Source organism: Physeter macrocephalus, chromosome 21 (assembly GCF_002837175.3).
Source record: "Physeter macrocephalus isolate SW-GA chromosome 21, ASM283717v5, whole genome shotgun sequence".
NCBI classification, from domain to species: Eukaryota; Metazoa; Chordata; class Mammalia; order Artiodactyla; family Physeteridae; genus Physeter; species Physeter macrocephalus.
In genome coordinates, this window is record NC_041234.1 from 73711771 (window position 1) to 73730896 (window position 19126).

The 19126-nt window shown below is 40.9% G+C and overlaps 1 pseudogene; it reads left to right on the forward strand.

The window, feature by feature from the left end:
* Window positions 1–4666: 4666 nt before the first annotated feature.
* On the forward strand, window positions 4667–5028 carry LOC102980602 (60S ribosomal protein L35-like; annotated as a pseudogene).
* Window positions 5029–19126: the final 14098 nt, after the last annotated feature.

The window sequence follows — 19126 nt, forward strand, 5'->3', positions numbered from 1 at the left end:
GACAAATTTTACAACTGGTTGGTTTTGCCAGAGTCTGGCCCTACTGCCAATCAATTTTTCAGCTCCTCAAAGTGGAGGTCTTCCAAGCTCTAGTGCAGACTCCGCTATAATGTTCTTAAGGTGTTAGGGCCACTAGATCTGTAGGCTTTGCCCTAGTGGAGTGAGAGTCTAGGCCGTAATTTTGGAAGGGATGTGGAGGTCATGACAGCCACAGTGGCCTGGAAGTTAGGTGGGGGAGCCAGTTATGAGAGGTGACCAGGAAAAGCACAGTAAACAAGGGTAAGTCTTCGTATGCAGATTTCAGTCAGTGCCTTCTCCATTGACAGAATTCTCTTGTGATTTAGAGCCAACTTTCTCTTCCTGGTAGAGAGAGGGAGACACCCTTACAAATGGAGGTTTCCCTCATAAATGTAATTTGCCCTCAGGAAAGGGCAAGTTCTACTCTATTTTCAGAGAATCTTCTATCTGCAGCCTCTCAAAAATAATCAGCTCAGAATAATCCTCATGGGCTTCCCTGGTGGCTCAGTGGTTGAGGGTCCGCCTGCCGATGCAGGGGACACGGGTTCGTGCCCCGGTCCGGGAAGATCCCACATGCCGTGGAGCGGCTGGGCCCGTGAGCCACGGCCGCTGAGCCTGCGCGTCCGGAGCCTGTGCTCTGCAACAGGAGAGGCCACAACAGTGAGAGGCCCGCGTACTGCAAAAAAAAAAAAAAAAAAAATCCTCACACCAAAGAGGCATATTTTGGGATGGCATATTCTGCTCCCCTTCAGAGGAGTATGCTTGAACAAAGGCACAGATACTAGAGTGATGCTCAAGCCTCTTTTGGGGAGAAGATCAGAGCACATCCATTAGGGCAGAAGTTGGACACAACATGCAGAGCAGGGATGCTTAAGCTGAGTTATATATGGAATGAGAATTTGGTCAATTACATTCTCTTAATGTCTAATTATCCCTTCTTGTTCTTACTTAACAAATTCCTCCTCCTCTTTTTAGTATATGAATCAAACATTTGTAAACTGTTATCACACACCTGCTTAGTGATCGCTTAGCAAAGCCACATGTTAAATTCCTTTCATCTTTTCTTGTAAATCAATCCCTTTCTTCATTGAATCTTTTTGTTCTCTCATTGCTGGATGCCTTTCTCCTTCTTCTTTTTTTTTTTTTTTTCCTTTCTACCTCATTCTGGTATTAAAATACTCCAGTTAAATGCAGTGCTTATCTCACAGGCTGTAGCCTCACAGTTTAGGCCTGGGGCAGATTACCTCCTTTAGCTAAATTCTCTGTTCACTTTTCCTTTCAGCTTTTCTGTATCTCCAGAGCTGTTATAGGGATGGTTCCACCTTCTTCAATAATTGCTATAATATAGCCCTGGTTTGAAGACTTTATTGTGCATCAAAATCACCTGCGGGTGTTTCTTAATAATGTAATATGTCGGGTCCCAGTCTCCAGATTAAGTAGTGATTCATTAGTTACCACCCCCCTTTTTAAACAAGCACCCATAGGTGATTCAGATGCAGGTAATTCAGGGGCTACACACTGAGAACACTATTGTACAGGCATTTGGGGAGCCAGAAACTATTCTTCACTGATCATATAGGCCAGTGTTTCATGAAATCACAAAATGATTTCAGGTGGTGCACAGAGTATATAGACATTAAATAATACTGAGTCATAGAGTGGGGAAGTTTTCGCTTTTAAATTCTTTTTCAGTTCTCACTTTGGTGAAAGTTAGTCTTAAACATTTCTGATGTGTTGTAAACAAACTTTTTAACAAAGAAAAAGCAGGTCTCAAAGCCACAGACTCAGGAGCCTCTGCCAGGCAACAATATTTATCTAGATTTTAAGAACACTGTTTTGTTTTCATTATATTTATTTTTAGTCTCACCTATTTATGATAAATGATACTGGTTTCCATTTTATGTAATGATATAAACTCAGCTTTTCAAATCGATAAGTAAAAACAATTGTTAAAAATCTAAGTACAATTGAGTAAATTTTAAAGATCTTATTGGCTTTATTCAATAGTTCATGAATTGGACAGCATCCCTTCTAGCAGATAGAAAGGAGCTCTGAGGAGCTGTACAAAATGACAGAATTTTATAGGTAGAAGGGAGTGGGAATAAGAAAGTTAATTGGGCAAAAAGTGGATTGTTTATGGCAAGGTCACTTTCCTTCAGGGGATGGCTATCAGGCAGATGACCTCACTAGTACTAACGAGGTGATTCCTGATTGACTGGTTTTCGATTCCATTTCTGGGAGAGGCCAAAACCATAATTAAGTCTTGGTGACATGGGGCTTGGCATAAGTGACTCCATTTTGGGCCTGTTGTCTTGTTTTTAACACAATTTAAGTTAGTTCAAAGAAAAAGTTGTTAAGAAAATAATAGTAAATGTGGTATGTGTATAAAGTATAAATTGTGAAGGAATTTTTTTGGTGGTATACTGAGGTAATGAAATTTGTAAAGGTGATTCACAGAAGTCTCAAGTGTGAGAACTACCTCCTAAGCTGTGTCTATGTAACATCATTAGTTTGGCCATTTTTTTTTTTTTTAACTGAGTCATCTATTGTAGTCATCAATATTTTCAAATTAAGTGCCACCCCAAAATATGCCTCTTTGGCCTAAGAATCATCTTGAGAAACTACAGACATAGGAGAAGCTCTGAAAACAAAGTTGCCCTTTTGTAAGGGAAATCTACATTTATAAATGAAATTTACATTAGAAAGGCGGCTGGTAGCAGGCAGAGAGCTTTTATCAGAGATCATTTTTTCACCTGAGAAATTTATCTACCTGACAGTGTAACTTTTGTTTACCACACATTTTCTCTTCTCATCGTCCCATGATTTGCCTCCCCTGCTTTAAAGCCCCAGACCCCTATTCCTTTCCTTGCCTCGGGATGGTATATAAGCCTCTATTGTCTGGCTTCCTTTTGAGCCTCATATCTTTGCGGGGCTCCGGTACTACATAGTATGTACATAATTAAAATTGTTTTTCTCCTGTTAATCTGTCTTTTATTACAGGGGGTCTCAGCCAAGAACCTAGAAGGGTAGAGGGAAAAATATTTATACTCCTTTACACAAGTAAGAAATCAAATGCCAAATTGTTTGCTCTTGATAATATTTATAATTTGCCAAAAATCAGACATGTTGTTTGACCTGTACCATTAATTTTTAATAAACCCAATCTTTTCATGGCATGTGAGTCCACCGTTCTGATATTTGAGTTTCTACTTTTTCTGCATGAGGATTTGTTCCTTTCTTTCCTTCGGCGATAGCTGAGTTACTTTTATTTGCATATAACAGAGTGCTAGATATTATAGTATGAAGAAAAAAAATGTAAGACTCATCCTCTAGAAGCTTAAAAGCCAGTTGGAGAGTCAAAAGACAAGCACGTAACAAAAGCTAGCACTTATTGAGCACTGAGTATACCAAGCTTAAAAGCTTTTCATTCACTGTCTCATTTCGTCCTTACTACAACCTTCTGAGGTAGGTACTAATGACATATCTGTGGAGCACTTACTAAGTGCTTTACATGTGTTCTATAATACATATAATTTTCAAAATGATCCTGTGAGGTCCTGACAATCAATCGGACCCATTTTATTGAAGGGGAAACTGAGCCACAGAGAAGTTATGCAATTTGCTCAAGGTCACACTGCCAGTAAGTGGTGGAGTAGAAGACTGGGAACCAGGCAGTTTGACTCCAAAGCCTGGACTTTTGCTGCCTTGCTATTATCCCAGTTTTACACATGAGGATACTGAGGCTTAGAAAGAAAAAAGTAACCTGCCCAAGACTATGTGGCTAAGAAGTGATGGAACTGGATTTAGTTTGACTCTAGAGCCCACACTCTTAGCCCTTAAGCTACACTGTCTCATAAAACAATGGGCTACCTATTTATTTAAAAGAACAATGTAAATGTCACATGGCAGGGTGTGTGTGGTAATGACAAGTTTAGCGGAAGAATCTGCAGATTTCTTCTTCCTTTTCAGGCAGAAAGTTTTGTTATTTGCATCGTTCCCAATTTCCTTGTTGGAATTGCTTTTATACTTTAACGTTTTTTTTTTCGGTAATAAGGGCAACTAGTTCAACACCCAGACCCTCCAGTGCTCTGGGCTATTTGTTTTGCTGCCCTGATGATATGGATGTGCTCGATTTTTTTGCGTTCCATTTGCTGTTTTATTGACGCAGTTATTGATAAAAGAAAACTCCTTGCCAAGATGCATTCTTTGGCCTTAAATTGGCTTGATGGGTAGTACCACATTACCTTTGGACAATTAACCCTCTTGGTAGCAAAAGCCTTTCCAGACCAGCCGTGTTCACAGTGTGTTGCAGCTAACATCTCCACTTTTCTCTAGCTTTTAAGGGTAGCAGCTTTTTGGTTTTATTTTTGCCTGAGAGGCTCCACGTTCAGGTGATATTGTCACTTTCTTCAGTTCATCAATTATGCCACTCTTCTCCAAACAAACAGATAAATATACAAACCCATCTCAAACACCTCCTCGAAAGAAGTTAGGCTCTGAGAGATGAAGGGCACTTTGACCTGCAGAAATGCTGGGTGTGGTGGTTGTGGTGGTGCGTGTGGATATATATGTGACAGAGGAAAGTGAAAATAACAAGTGAAAAAAACTCTTTCCCTCAAGAGCAGGCAGTGGTGCAGCTTGTGCAGTCATGGCCAAGATTAAAGCTTGAGATCTTCCCGGCAAAAAGATGGAGCTGCTGAAACAGCCGGATGATTTGAAGGTGGAGCTGTCTTAGCTGGAAATCACCAAAGTGACAAGCAGTGTGGCATCCAAGCTCTCCAAGATCCTAGATGTTAGTAAATCCATTGCCCGAGTTCTCACTGTTGTTAATCAGACTCAGAAAGAGAACCTCAGGAAATTCTACAAGGGCAAGAAGTACAAGCCTCTGGATCTGCAGGCCAAGAAAACACATGCTGCGGGTTCAACAAGCATGAGGCGAAGTTGAATACCAAGAAGCAGCAGCAGAAGAAACAGCTGTACCCACTGCCAAAGTTCGTGGTCAAGGCCTGAGCGTCACAGAGTCAATAAAACACAAACAAACTAGAAAAAAAAAAAAAGTGAAAATAAAATAGCATAGGAAACAAGGACAGAAAAACTGTTGTAGTTGTTTTGGTTGTTACAGTTCTTTCTATATGCTATCCAATCTAGAGATTTCCCTTGAAGAGAGGCTTCATGTTTCTCCATCAGTGCTATGGGAAGGAAAGGATTTAATAAACTGAACATCAAAGCAAGACAGTGCTTGTTTTCCATCCCTGAAGAGAAGGATTTAGATCCCTACTCTACTTGGAAAGAAAGTGTGTATTTCCCATTTATGTAATAGCTTATGTAAATCTTAATGGAACTTAAAGTACCAGTTGAATACTGGTGACAGTGTTCCTTTAAAAATGTTCTTGTAGAGTCACAAAGGACAGGATAATTAAAACTCCTTGCAGAGTTTTGTTCTTTGACCGCTCATTAGTTTCAGCATTATAAATTGCCATTTGTTAGCAGCCTAATTTGATTATTAGCCCCTCTGAGCTCACAGCACACATTCTTTAGAGTGGACTCTGCGTGACTCAGAATGCATGCTGTTGCTGCATACCCGAGAGGAAAAATGGCGGAGCAAATTGCCTTGCTCCTGTGTGTTCATGAGTTAGTCATACTAAAGTGGTTAAGCAGAGGGAAAGCAGTCCCTTTCAACATCCACGGCTGTGAGTTTGATAAAAGAAACTCAATGGGCAGTATGACTAGTTCATTCTGGAAGCAGCTTTGAGGTATCACGGAGGGAGGAAGAGAAAAAGAGGGAATTTTGGTCCCTACAGTTTTATCATTACAAAAAGATTGGTACGTCATAATCACCTTTTGCCACCCTGCATAGAGAAATAAAAACTGATTTACTTCCTCAAGGTATTTCAACAAATGATTGCAGAAACTTAGAGCTGGGGACTACTAGCACACTCATTCTTTGTCTCTCTGGGTCTGTATTCTCGTCTCAGCATTTTAACTAATTCCTCAATATTGCTACTAGGAGGCTTAGCAAGTATAATCAGGCTTCTCGCCAAAGCCAGTGTCCATAAAACAACCTAACTTCTATTTCTTTTTAAGCAAGCAAATCAGAGAGTTGTGAGAAAGCAGAAAAATACAATAATAAGAATATAGAAATGAAACACCCTTCCTCCCCATCCTTGCCAAATATAAGTAACTGAAAAATGTAGTCCCACTGGCTCCATTACACACCAGAAGATCATTTGAGGCAAACATAAAATCTTCAAGTGTCTTGAGTTTGAGATCATGAAAGAAGATGAACTGAAGTCAGAATTAAAGTTTGAAAAATGTAGGCGAACACATACATAAACAACAACAACAACAAAATACAGTAGATTCTCTCTTAGTGAACTTCTGCTTAATCATCTTGCTGGATTAATTGACGGTGAGACCCAGGACCAATAAGCATGGTACACTAAGTGCTTATAGTTAGTAGTGTGGTTAGAAGTAGTGTGACTAGAAGAGTCTAGTTTGCCCAGATACTTCTGCTTCAACAGTTTGAGTTGTGTGCTTACTGAAAATTATTTGAGTTTGTTCCAAATCTATTTATGCCAGTTGTACATAATAATGCAATTATGTGATTTAATTAAATATTATGTAAACTGATGAAATATGAATGCAAAGTGAGTTGTTGCCTCAATGAAATCTAGGCTGAATGCCTTTGTAAGTCTCAGTAAATGCAGGATGCTAAAAAAATCTGTCAAATTAGGCGTGGGTAAGGAAAAAGTAAAAGATGGGGGAAATTATAATAATTAAGAAGATTCTACATTCATATTGCTTCACATATTTTGTTTTTTACTTTATTTTATGGATAATTTCAAACATATCTAAAATTAGAGAGTCTAGTATAATTAAACAGGATATTCTCATCATCCAGCTTCAACAATTATCCATACATGTCCAATCTTGTTTTAGCTATACCCACCCACTCCTTTGCTACAATTATTTTGAAGCAAATCACAGATATCAGATCGCTTCCTCTCATAGGTCTTTTTTAGTTCTCATTCCACTTTAAAGGACTCCAAACTGGAAATTATGGATGTGGCTTGCGTCAGTAAGATAGTGCAAAAGTACAAAAGTCAAACCATACTTAAGAAAAAGGCTGGAGGGTAGAAAAAAATTGTGGAATCCATGTACTGAGCCCTAGAAGGGAGAAGCTATCCACTTATCATCCTGTTATCAAAAAAAAAAAAAAAATTTTGAAGGTATGGCCAAGGTGGTGGAGTAGGAAGACCCTGAGCACAACTCCTCCCAAGGACACACCAAAATTACAACTATTTACAGAGCAACTATTTATGAGAAGACTAGCAGAAAAGATAAAATGAAAGATAAAAAGAAGGAACCACAGCAAGATGGGTAGGAGGGGCAGAGATGGGGAATAGTCAAGACTCACATCCCAGGAGGAGGCAACCCACAAATGGGAGGATAATCACAATTGCAGAGGTTCTCCCCGAGGAGTGAGGGATCTGAGCCACACATCAAGCTTCCAAGCCCAGGGGGCGTGCACTGGGAAGATGAGCCTGCAGAACATGTACCTTTGAAGACCAGTGAGGCTTATGTTTGCAAGAGGTGGAGGGCTATAGCAAACAGAGACTCTGCTCTTAAAGTGCATACACAAAATCTCACACATTCCAAGACCCAGCACAGAGGCAGTAACTTGAAAGGAGCCTGGTCAGACCCACTTGCTGATCTTGGAGAGCCTCCTGGAGAGGCAGGAGGAAATTAGGACTCTCCTTGAGGACATAGATGCTGGTGGAAGCCATTTTTGGGGAGCTCGTTCTATTACAAGGACACTAGTGCTGGCAAACACCATTTTGGAGTATCTTTTTAACCTATTAGTGTCCAAGGCCTACTCATCCACCAGAAGGCTGGCACCAGCCCTGGGACCCTCAGGGCTGGGCAGACAGCCTGGGACTTCCTGGGATGAGAAGCCACCCTGGGACCTGGCTCTGCTCACCAGCAAGCCAGCACCGGCCCCAGGACACCCCAACCCCTGCAGCCAGCCATGCTGGGTCCCAGCCTCCCACCAGCAGGTTGGTAGCCATCACATAAAGAAGGGTCTAGAAGCCAGCTGGGCCAGGGGCCAGCCATGCCTACCAGTGCATCCATAGTAGTCAGCCCTGCTGCAACAGAAGGGCCCATGCAGCCCACAAAAGGGAACCGCTAGAGCATATAACTCAGGTGACCAGGGGTGATATGCTGTTGGTCCCCATAGAATGTCTCCTACATAAGACTATTTCTCCAAACTCAGGAAATGTAACTGACCTACCTAATATTTTAAAATAAACACAGAGAATTAGGCAAAATGAGGAGACAGAGGAATATGTTCCAAAAGAAGGAATAAGACAAAACCCCAGAAGAAGAACTAAGCAAAATGGAGAATAACAATCTACCTGATAAAGAGTTCAAGGTAATGATCATAAAGATGCTCAATGAATTTGGGAGAAGAATGGATGAACACAGTGAGTAGTTTAACAAAGAGTTTGGAAATATAAAGAAGAACCAAGTAAAGCTGAACAATACAATAACTGAAGTAAAAAAGTATACTAGAAGGGATCAACAGTAGGTTAGATCAGCGGTCCCCCAAATTTTTGGCACCAGGGACCAGTTTTGTGGAAGACAGTTTTTCCATGGACATAGGGGTGATGGTTCAGGTGGTAATGCAAGCAATGGGGAGCGATGGGGAGTGGCAGATGAAGCTTCACTCGCTCACCTGATGCTCAGGTCCTATTGTGTGGCTGGGTTCCTAACAGGCCATGGACCAGTACTGGTCTGTGGCCCGGGGGTTGGGGATCCCTGAGTTAGAAGATACAGAGGAACAGATCAGCAAACTGAAAGACACAGTAGTGGAAATCATCCAAGCTGAACAGAAAAAAGGATTTTAAAAAGTGAAGACAGTGTAAGAGACCTCTGGGACAACATCAAGTGTACTAACATTCGTATTATAGTGATATCAGAAGGCAAGAGAGAGAGGTAGGGGTAGACAACTTATCTGAAGAAATAATAGCTAAAAAATTCCCTAACCTGGGAAAGGGAAGAGACATCCAGTTCAAGGAAACACAGAGTCCCAAACTAGATGAACCCAAAAAGGTTCACATCAACACATAATTAAAATGGCAAAAATTAAAGAGAGAATCTTAAAAGCAGAAAGAGAAAAGCAACTAGTTATGTACAAGGGAACTCTCAGCTGTCTTTTCAGCAAAAATAAATAAGCTACAAGGATATACTGTACAACACAAGGAATATAGCCAATATCTATATTTACTATAAATGGAGTATAGCCTTTAAAAATTGTGGATCACTATATTGTACACCTGTAACTCATATAATATTGTAGAGCAACTATACTTCAATGAAAAAATAAAATAAATAAATAAAAAACAAAACAAATGAACACACATAACAAAACAGAAACAGAGTCATAGATATGGAGAAGAAATAGGTGTTTGCCAGAAGGGAGGGTGGTAGGAGGATGAGTGAAATAGGTGAAGGAGCTTGAGATAACAAACTTCCAATAATAAAATAAATAATTCATGGGGATGTAATATACAGTATAGGGAATATGGTCAATAATACGTCAGTAACTTTGTATGGTGACAGATGGTAACTAGACTTTTGCAGTGGTCATTTTGTAATGTATAAAACTATCAAATCACTATGTTGCACACCTGAAACTAATATATTATTGTAATTATACCTTTTTAAAATTATACTTCAATAAAGTATTTTTCATATAAAATATTTGAGATGCAACATATTTTGATGATTGTTTCAGTCACTTAGAAAATAAGCAGATAATAGACCTGAATGGCTGCTTTAGCTAAATTATGCCATATGAAAGCAGAGGGAACGAGCTGAGAGAGAGAGAGGAGGCAGAAGGGCAGAGATGAGAGAGGCTTTTTGAGATAGTGTGAACAATGGTTTCTGATTTAACAGGTAAATTTCCGGTTCCTAGGTTCCTGACTGGGCTTTGTTGGATGCCCTTGGATTTCCATGAGATTGTTTGTTGCAGTCTTTTATTAAATTCCATTCTATTTAAGCTGCCTGAATACATTCCTGTTCTTTGAAGCCAACAATTACTGACTGAGAAACAGGATAGCCTCTGATATAGAGGGTGTAAGTTGAGAATCAAAAGGCACAAACAAGGGCTTCCCTGGTGGCGCAATGGTTGAGAGTCCGCCTGCCGATGCAGGGGACACGGGTTCGTGCCCCGGCCCAGGAAGATCCCACATGCAGCAGAGCGGCTAGGCCCGTGAGCCATGGCCTCTGAGCCTGCGCATCCGGAGCCTGTGCTCCGCAACGGGAGAGGCCACAACAGTGAGAGGCCCTCATACCACAAAAAAAAAAAAAAAAAAAAAAAAGGCACAAACAAGAAACTCTTCATAGTTTAAACCAAATATAGCATTAGGCTAGGTTCTCATGGCAAGCCCCTATGTGTGTGTGTATATGTGTGTTGCACTTATGTATATGTATGTGTGCCTTTAATATCCACTAATACTCATGCTATTTATACAGCACCCAGGGCTGTTCCAGCTTAGGGGACTTAATTCACATATAATCTTATACAGCAAGAAGGAATTATCTAGGGGTAAACCCAGGCCTATGGAACAAGACAAGTTTACATTAGTTTCTTCATGTTTTTACTACTATGCTCCTCCATTGTTTAAAAGTTGCTTATGAGCCTGAAAAAGAACATTTTCTATTTTTTTTTTCTTCTTTGTGGTACGCGGGCCTCTCACTGTTGTGGCCTCTCCCGTTGCGGAGCACAGGCTCCGGACACGCAGGCTCAGCGGCCATGGCTCACGGGCCTAGCCGCTCCGCGGCATGTGGGATCTTCCTGGACCGGGGCACGAACCCGTGTCCCCTGCATCGGCAGGTGGACTCTCAACCACTGCGCCACCAGGGAAGCCCCGAACACTTTCTATTTTAATTCTATTTCATTCTCCATGAACCAATTCCAGGTTGGTAACAGAAGATAATGCTTGCCCAAACACTCATATTCAACTATTGTATATATATTCAACACCTACTACATGTCAAGCACTTTTGCATACTGATCTTAACTCTTTCTGTGAACTGCGTTTTATACACAAATAAACTAAAACTCAGAGAAGTTATCTGGTGCAAAGTTGTATGGCTAGTGAGTGGCAGAATGAGGTACTCTTTCTATGGCAAGAAAGGGTGTTTCTTGCCATAGAAAGGCTGTTTCTCTTCCAACCTTTAGTGCAGTAGCATTTGAGTATGAAAGCAGAATGGAATACATAGCTTAAAATAAGGCTACAGGTGATGAATACCCATATTCCATGATGAAGAAATAACTAGTAGTGTTACAGATGAAATTCCTTTAATTTAGCACTCTGTTAATTCATCATGTGGGCTATTAAAGGGGAACATTTCTACTGAGCAAAATATGCTTTATTCAAGACAGAAGGGGGATGATCACAGTCCTATGCTCAAATTGTAAGAACATATTGGTCCACATGGCTTCAATTTGGGTTTAAGTCATAGGTAAATTTGAATCACCTCTGATTTGACCTTGGCCTCTTTTGTATGTATCACTATTACCTACAATATCCACTCTGCTTTCCTCATGAAATGCCCCGAGTGAAAATGTCAGGGAGTATTTTGTATTTTGAATAAGAATTAGGAAGTCTCCAGTGGAGGAAAATCTGGAAGGGTATTCAGGAAAGCTGGTTGGAACATTTTGTTAACAGCAAATGTAGATCCAGCACTGGTCAGGTAGTTCTTGGCTTTTCTATGCAACTTCCTAGAGGAAATCACTTCCCTTCCCTGGGTCTAAACAACCTTGTCTAAATTATCTCTATAAATCTTTTCTAACTTGATAATTTTGCTTTCCATGAAATACATTTTCCAAAAGCAATAGCTCACTGAAGGAGAATTATCTTATTATTTTTCCTTTTAGAAAGTCACTTAATTGGATGGGAATGCATTTCCTAGAAGTTGGTGAATCTAATATTTGGTGGATACCAGCCTAGTTTGTACTGACATCTTATGTGGCTTCCCCTAGACATGACACAATCTGACATGACTCGTCCATACAGCTCATCTGGCCCAGAGGTTAAACGTGTTCATTTGCTTATTATTGGGACCCTACATACACATCTGCCAACACTTCCAGCACATGGGAAAAAAAAAAAAGAATTGCAGAGAGGCTTGGCATTTTACCTTTATGTTCGTTCTTGGCAGGATTGTTGTTTTCCCTTGCAATTTCATGAGCATTGCAGAGTCTCTATTGAATGACTAAAAGGTATTTGTTCTTGGAGTATGGCAGAGAACTATCATTCTCCTTTAAAAAACCTTTGGGAATAGTCTGTTCAATTTCTAAGGCTGCCACTCATTCAAAAATATTAAATGCTTTTAAAACAGAGAACAACTCTTTGTCACAAAATGAAGGCAACTTCTAGAAAATTCCACGTGGCTAACTTCTAGTTTCCTTTAGGAAATATAGAGCCAACCCCCTCTTAATTAACTCTACCTTAGTCATCCAGTACAGGGCTTCCCTACAAATCCATTCACTGTAGCTTCGCTAAGTCTAATTTCTCTGTCCTCATAAATCTACATTCAGTGTTAATGACAGAACTGAAGATGAGGTTGTGGCAAGTCAGTCAGACATTTTTTCTCTAACTTTTATATACTAATGGTTCCTTTTCTGAGTCCTGGGCAGTGTCAAACCAATACGATTGATTATCAATGGTATCTCCATTCCCAGGGATAACACTTTTGGTTTCTGTGACTTTCAAATTATGTTTCTAAGCATGAAGCATTTTCCCTCTCTGGTTTTACACGAGTTGTCTTTTCTCACACCAGTTTTTCTTGCATAAACCCTGATGTACCGTCCATGCTCTTTCATCTTGTCTAACAGTACATATTCAATTATTTATTACCTGACATCAGAAGACTATATATGGTTAAACTGAGTGCTACTCATATTCTGGAAAAAGCGTTCATCTCTCTAACTGGCTGCTGAAGCAGCACTACCAACGCAAACGTTCTGACTTCATTCAGGTATTGTTTACTTGCCTTGAACAGTTTTCTTAGACATTTCTTTGCTGTCATTTTTCTTTTTTTCTTACAAGAGAAAACAGCTAATAAATAATCTTTCATTGTGTACTGCTCTGGCCACCGCCTCCCCTCATTTTTTAAGATGAGAGTTTTGAATCAGGAGCATGTTGGTTTATTCGCCACATATATATATATTTTTAATATATATTTTATATATATATACTTTCTTCAATTGTTACTAAGAGATTGCAACCTACAAATCCTGTATGGGAAAGTGACATTTGGGACATGTGCTATAGGTTACATTTCTGATATTTTGATTCACATGTTTGTTTTAGTTATTGAGAACTTTCATATGTTTTGAAAGGGTCAGAAAGTCATCTGTGACTTCAAAAGTATTCCAGTCTTTTCCAGCTTATATCACATTTTAGACAATAGTAGAAATAGTGGAGGAAATCACAGAGTAAAGGAATACCCTATTTCTGTCATCTAGGAATTTATGGAAAAAAAACATATTTTTTGTGAAGAGTTTATAAAGCATAGACTATCAAGAACTATCAAGAATATACAGAGTATATTAGAAACACTATATATTAGAAAAAAATTAGAAATTTATCTTGAGGAGGCAGGTTGCCCTTCAAACACCTATAATAACACAGCTTATTAGAAAGAACCAAGGCTTTACCTCCTTGCTATTGAGTAGTCACTGACCAGTTGTTGGACTGAATTGACCAGTTATTTCCATCTCTACAGTTTGACTGACACCTGGTTCTTCTATTGAGTTAAGATGAGCACCTCTGTATGTTATTTCTTACACCGGAGGAGTTACCACGCTGTGCCCTGCTCCCAATTTTTTCAATTTTTCCTATAATCAAAATACAATGTTCATTAATCACTGCAGTGCAGGCAAAGCCTTCAAAGTGACTGAATGGAATCAGTGGAAACAGGCATTGCTGGGACACAAAATTGCACGAAACAAAATGTTTGGGATTTTTGCATTCTTCCCAAGTGAAATGACCTCAGCATTAAAGTACGCACTTGGGCACGAACCAAGCTTCCTCCATAGCACATCCCTTGTTGTAACTCAGATATGAAGTCCCTTGACCCCTGATTGCTGCATTATGATGGCAAGCAATTCTCTACCACTCCCTGGTGTGTATGAAACAATTTGCTCACCGCCAGTGCCAGAGCTGATTCATTGGCTTCTACAGACCCTGGAGCCTCTTGGCAGGAGCAGTTCAGACAACACTTCAATAGGAAGTGTAAGAATTAAATGTTCGGCTCAGCCATGTGGGTGGTTCAGGGAGAGGAACTCAGATGTCTACCTTTTCCTTTTCCTTGTGTACTTGTTTGGTGATAGTCTCTGGTCTGAATCCATCATTCTGATCCATCAGATCAGAAGGGTGTGCAAACTCTAAGTATACCCCAGATCTCATAGTGGGTGGGGAAGGTATTAATATATGTGCACATACTCCAGATTCTTCCCACAGACCATGAAATTGTCATTGTGGACGTGGATGTTTCTTTTATAGAGCTTTTTCTCCATGTGTGGCTGCAGTATCCTTTCTAAACCATCCTGACCTCAACTTTCAGTCAAACTGATTAGCTATTGTCTGCCCAGTGACAGGAACAGAGTTTTCCATGTCTCAGGAGCTCAGTTAATTAGTTCTGCCCAAAGTTACAAAGGATGTGGTTCTATAAAGAACCACAAGCTTCTTGGCTTTAAGACATTTGTCTTTTATTTGAATCATGAACTGTATCTGTTATGTGATCATAACTGTGCCTGTTATTGGTTATGTATCACAACAAATATAATTTTAGCAGTGGTCCCAGTTGAGCTTAACTACCATTCATATACACCTGAGTGCATCTAATTAGCTGATAGGAATAATCCACAGGGTCCATTTAAATGGGTTTTGTCACTTGGGGAGAAGAGGCCTAGGAGAAGGAAGAGAGGAGGTGTGGAAAGAGTGAGATGAGGAGGAGGTGAGGAAATGGCAGGGAGAGTCTTGTAAGTGGTCACTTGGTTGGCAAAGTTGTGATGGAGGAGAAGGGGTGGGGAGGCTGGTCCACTGTCTGTCCCCTGATCTATTCCCAAAGACTTCTGAGCTTTTTGAATAGAAGCATTGCAGGCACAAGCAGAAAGACCTGTATTTACAAAGGACTTGTGAGGCACGTGATGTGGAATGCCATGGTCAGGCTGCAGGTAGCCATAAGGAGTCAGTAAGCAATAGGACACAGAAGTATTTAACTGTGGTACAGTGAGAATTTAATGAAAAGTAATGGTTAGACCCTTGAGTGCTGATGTGGGCCCTCTCCCAGCTAAAATCATCTAACAGGCCACAAGTTCATGGTATTTGACTCCTCTAAAATTGCAGATCTCTATTTCTGCATAGGATGCATTCATCACTGATTTTCTTGTGCTTCTGGTGTATATTCCTTCCAATCCTGTTTGCTGGTTTGGTAAAAACACAGAGTGAAAGTAACTTTGAATGAAGTCTAAGAAGTCATCATTGTCTCCAATCTTTAATGGCCCAGCCATTGTGGTCAGGTGACCAAATATGATGCAAAATGGAGGAAAAGGATATCCTATATGGACATACTGTGGCCTCAGCTCAATGAGCATTTGAAGAAATTATTGCATCTCTTTGAACACCTCTAGAGTATACAGCTTCAGGAGTAGCAAAAGAATGTGGGATGGACATGGAGGGCACTGTGGCAAGCAGCAACTAGGTCATGATAAGATGTCACCCTCCAGTGGCTGTATGGCAACCCAAATTAATGAGATAAATGAAAGTGTTCAGAAAAGAGAATATGAGAGGACTCTGTATGTTCACAGAGATACCCCTAAGTATGCCCATAAATAGCTTGATAAGGCTTGATGTGCAGGACAGATAGGATACCCATATCTCCTTCATTATCCATTATTTAAATTACTGTTATTGTTGCCCTTCCATCCTTCCTGAAATAATAATCCCTTATATTTATGTAACCTTTGTGGTTTATAAGTGTTTTCACATGCTTTCACTCATTTAATGCTGAGAGCAACCCTGTGACATAGCAAGGTATTATGATCATTACACAGATAAAGAAATCTATGATCTAGAGATTTGATAACATTTTCCCAGAGTACCATCTCTAGAGAGCTGATGAACTAGGCATAGAACTTAAGCCTTCTGTAGTAGGCAGAATGATGCCCCCATCCCCCAAAGATGTCCATGTCCTAATCCCTGAAACCTGTGAATAAATTAACGTCCATGTCAAACGAGACTTTGCAGATGTGAAAATGATTAAGTATGTTGATATGGGGAGGTTATTCTGGATTATCCAATCTAACCATGTGAATTTTTAAACTCAGATAACCTTTCCCAGCTAAAGTCGGAAAGAGATGTGATAGGGACTTCCCTAGTGGTGCAGTGGTGAAGAATCCGCCTGCCAATGCAGGGAACACGGGCCTGAGGCCTGGTCGGGGGAGATCCCACATGCTGTGGAGCAACTAAGCCCGTGCACCACAACTACCGAGGCTGCGCCCTAAAGTCCGCGAGCCACAACTACTGAAGCCCACGCGGTACACCTACTGAAGTCCGTGCGCCTAGAGCCCATGCTCTGCAACAAGAGAAGCCACCACAATGAGAAGCCTGCGCACCACAACGAAGAGTAACCCCTGCTTGCCACAACTAGAGGAAGCCCGCGTGCAGCAACGAAGAACCAATGCAGCCAAAAATAAATTTATTTTTAAAAAAAGGAAAGAGATGTGATAATGGAAGAAGGGTCAGAGAAAGATTTGACGTTGCTGGCTTTGAAGATGGAGGACAGCACAAGAAGTCAAGTAACGCAGGTGGCTTTTCGAATGTAGAAAAGACAAGGAAATGGATTCTCCATATATTAGTTTCCTATCTGCTTTAACAAATTACCACAAACTTAATGCTTAAAGCAACACAAATTTATTATCATACAATTCTGAAGGCCAGAAGTCCAAAATAAGACTTACAGGCTAAAATCAAGGTGTTAGCAGTGCTGCATTCTTTCTGGAGGCTTTAGGAGAAGATCTATTTCCTTGCCTTTTCAAGCTACTAGAGCAGAGGAGAGATCAAGATAGTGGAGTAAGAGGATGTAGAGGTTACCTCCCCCATGGATGCATCAAAAATACATCTACATGTGGAACAATTCTTACAGAAAACTGAATGGAAACTGGCAGATGGACTCCTGTACAACCAAAGCTGTAAGAAAGATACACATTGCTCTGGTAGGAAGGAAAAAAAGTGATTGGGTCAGGACCTGTGTCCCTGGGAGGGGACTCAGAAGAAAAGGAAGATTATACAGGTGGATGCCCACACTAGGGAGTCAGTAGTATAAATCATAGATTAGACACCTCAGTCCTGGGGTCCTATGAGGAGGAGACAAGCCCCCTTGTCTGGTTGGAGGAGCACTGGGACAGACAGAGGGGCTGTGGGAAGCCTGGATTCTGCTGGTTAGGAACATGCACACACTGGCTGGACCCCTAGGCAGGGGAGAGAGAGGTATGCTCTAGCAGCTGCTGAGTTTCCTGCAAATGCTAAGCAGCTCACCCTAGCCCAAGCTGAACAAATGCTCTGGCCCTGCTCACTCCATACCATAGCACAGCACTGGATCTGGGGTGGCCATGACCAAGGAAAAGATTCAACTGTGGGATGCAGAGGTGACCCAGTCCCGGGACAGAGCCTGGGTAGAGTGGTGGTGGCCATTGTTGGCACTTTCTCAAACAGTGCCTTAGAAGCTGCCCAGATCTCTGATGGTGGCCACTCCACCACAGCTCACCTCCTGAAACATGCTGAGGGTCCAAGCAGACCCCTGCCAGCCCTGTGGAGCAGTTCCTTGGCAAGACAGGGACAACAGAGCCTGGGGGCAGTGATCAGCTGTGAGGGATAAAGGAGACTTGCACCAGAGGCTGTGTCTGAGCAGAGACACAGGTGCCTACAAGGCAGCACATTGGACCTCTGTGTGCATGGGTCCCACTTGTTTCAGCACTCCCCTCCTCTGGGGCAAGGGTCCCAGAGCGGGGAGAGGGAAAAACATACACTTAAAGGGAGTAGAGCCAGCTTGGGCTGACTGTCAGGGGTTCTGCTTCAGCAACTTGGAGTCAGACCCTGACCCTGATAGGGTGGTGATGGCCACTGAGCAGAGGGAAAGTCCTGCCTCACACCTGGCTCCAGTTGTAGCATCTCCATCTCCAGCCCTACCCCCTACCAAGGTGATAGCTACCAGCACACCCTGAAGATGTGACTTGCATCCATGTCAAATCTAGCTCTGCCACAAAAGGCATTGGACACACATAGTCTGCATAGGGATGCCCCCATATAAGAACACCCTTTCAAGGCCACAGTAGGTAACTGTTGCACCTAAACTCATAGAGGCAGAGAAAAATAAGCAAAATGAAAAGGCAGAGGAATTACTCTCAATTGAAAGATCAAGAGAAAAACCCTGAAAAATACATAATGAAACAAAAATAAATAATTTACCAGACAAAAAATTCAAAATATTGGTGATAAAAATGTTAACTGCATTTGGAAAAAGAATTGATGTAAACAGTGAACATTTTTAACAAGGAACTAGAAAATATAAAAAGACCCAATCAGAAATGAATAATTCAAGAGCTAAAATAAAAAAACACACTAGAAGGAATGAATAGCAGACTAAGTGATACAGAAGAACAGATAAGTGACCTGGAAGGGAGAATAATGGAAATCACCCAATCAGAACAACAAAAAGAAAAACAATTTTAAAAAATGAAAGCAATTTAAGAGATCTCTGGGATAACATTAAGCATACCAACAACATTTGTATTATAGGGGTCCTAGAAGGAGAAGAGAGATAGAAGGGGATCAAAAATGTATTTGAGGAAACTATGACTGAAAACTTCCCAAAACTGAAGAAGGAAACAGATGTTCAGGTACAGGAAGCACAGAGGGTCCCAAAGAAATGAACTCAAACAGACCCACACCAAGACATATCATAATTAAAATGGCAAAAGGTAAAGATAGAATTCTAAAGGCAGCAAGAGAAAAACAAAGAGTCATACATA